This window comes from Octopus sinensis, unplaced genomic scaffold, assembly GCF_006345805.1.
Source record: "Octopus sinensis unplaced genomic scaffold, ASM634580v1 Contig17647, whole genome shotgun sequence".
Lineage (NCBI taxonomy): Eukaryota > Metazoa > Mollusca > Cephalopoda > Octopoda > Octopodidae > Octopus > Octopus sinensis.
The window spans coordinates 1-2,513 of record NW_021835203.1 but is presented as its reverse complement, the minus strand read 5'-3'; positions in this window follow the sequence as shown (position 1 = coordinate 2,513).

Sequence of the window (2,513 nt, the reverse complement as noted above, 5' to 3'; positions counted from 1 at the left end):
AAAATGTATTGTCAAACTGAAGTGGTTATTGTGTAGGATGAATTCAATTGATTTAGTAATGAATTCTTTCTGATCCTTTTGGTATTTCTTCGGAATTGGTCTAACCAGAAATGTATTGCCTCCAGTCCATAATTATGAGGTACTAGCAGTATCGCCGGCGTTGCTCAGGTTTGTAAGGGAAATAACTATAAAGCATTTTTAGAGAGGTTAGCCAAAAAATAGCCAAAAAAATGAAAAAAAAATTATGGTAATTTTTTTTTTGAGATTTAAAAAAGGTAGAGTTGCGTCCCCTAGACTGTTTTGTGGTTCGTATTCCTGATTCTCGACCCCATGTCGAATTTATCGATTTTTTTCAACTGGGGAACTTTTCAAAATTTTCGCTGCGTTAGTTTTGAATTATGACATTGGGCTATGTGTGTGTCAAGTTTCATCAGAATCGGTTGAAGCCGTGGTCAGGGTGAGGGTACGAGAAAACAGACACACAGAAACACGCACAGACAACTGCCGTTTATTAGAGAGAGATACTGGTATACAAGTTGACTACATCAAATGAAACCAGGATTATTCAACGCTATTAAAGATAAACATTACGTCGCAAGAAATTTGAAGAGCTAAATGCGAAAACCGGTCTTCTTTAAAAATTATAAAATTATGTCATTATAGAAGGGAAAAAATTTTTTTTCCAATATTCTCCAGACATATGACGCCCCAAATATATATATCTTTAACATTTCAGCCTTCTGTCGTTTCACTCTTACTATTTTCTTATAATATATATAATATATTATATAGGTTTTAAAATGAGATAGAGGTTGAAAATTCAACCCACCATGGGATAACATATATCCAATATACTGCTAGAGAGGTACCCAACAAGACTAATACATAGATGTTAAAAATTGCCAAGCATATTAGTCATTTACTGTATTATAGGCAAGGTAAAAATATTACCGTAAATTAATACTACAAAGTTAGAAAATGGAAGAAACATACTTAAATCAATAAAACATCAACCATCAGATGATACCCAATCAATACTTTATTACACCATTACATAACAGTAAAGGCATTAGTAGTGCGCATATATTTTCCTAGGTGTTAGTTTTTAGAACTATTAGCCAAATATGTAAAATAACTGTGCTTATTAATATTTATAAATATACTGATATATATTTTGTTTTATTTTGTTTTGCTTATCTTGCATTATTGTATCAATGAGTACATATATATATGTGTAGTAATATGGAGTTTATGCACAAGTTTTTATATTTTACATTTTTATATTTATATGTATATGCAAAAAAATTTTTTTCAGAATTATAATAAATTAAATTCTCTGAGGAGGCCGTGGGGCATCCTTGTTAATGTCTCATTTATACCTGCCTTTAGGGCTTATGGGTTAAATGAGGCATGATTGCCCTTACTGCCGAAACAGCTGTCAGATATGATATAATTACATATTATACTTTATATTTTATATTTCTATTTCCTTGTCTATTTATATTTACAATATATTTTGTGACTGCGCATGTGCGACAGTGTGACTGCGCATGCGCGAACGTGTGACAGAGCATGCGCGAACGTGTGACAGAGCATGCGCGAACATGTGACTACGCATGGGAAAACGTGTGCGTGCGCATGCGCGAACGTGTGACTGCGCATGCTCGAAAGTGCGAATGCGCATGCGCTAACGTGTGGCTGCGCATGCGCAAACTTATGCGTGCGCATGCGCGAAATTGTAACTGCGCATGTGCGAAGGTGTGCGTGCGCATGCGCGAACGTGTGACTGCGCGTGTGCGAACGTTTGCGTGCGGAAGCGCGAACGTGTGACTGCGCATGTGTGACAGTGTGACTGCGCATGCGCGAACGTGTGACAGAGCATGCGCGAACGTGTGACTACGCATGCGCGGACGTGTGATTGCGCATGCGCGAAAGTGTGACTGCGCATGCGCGAACGTGTGACTGCGCATGCTCGAACGTGGGCGTGCGCATGTGCGAATGTGTGACTGCGCATGCGCGAAAGTGTGAATGCGCATGCGCGAAAATGTGACTGCGCATGCGCGAAAGTTTGAATGCGCATGCGCGAAAATGTGCGTGCGCATGCAAGAATGTCTGTGTGCGCATGCGCGAAAGTGTGAATGCGCATGCGCGAACGTAAGACTGCGCATGCGTTAACGTGTGATTGCGCATGCGATAAAGTGTGATTGCGCATCGCGAACGTGTGACTGTGACTGCGCATGTGCGAAAGTGTGACTGCGAATGCAGTCACACTTTACGAGGGAGCGAAGAAGGGGGAGAAGCAACACAGGTGAAGGTGTGAGCACGGACGCCAACTCCACCGCCATTGACACACGAAAAAATTGGAAGAAATGGAAAAAAATTATGTTAAATTATTTTAAAAATCGTAGACTCATCGTAGACGCGCGCTAATACCCACACGGGCTCGATATGAATCACGACTATAAGATACCCGAATTGGTTAAACTAATTAAATACACTCTCCCTAACTTAAA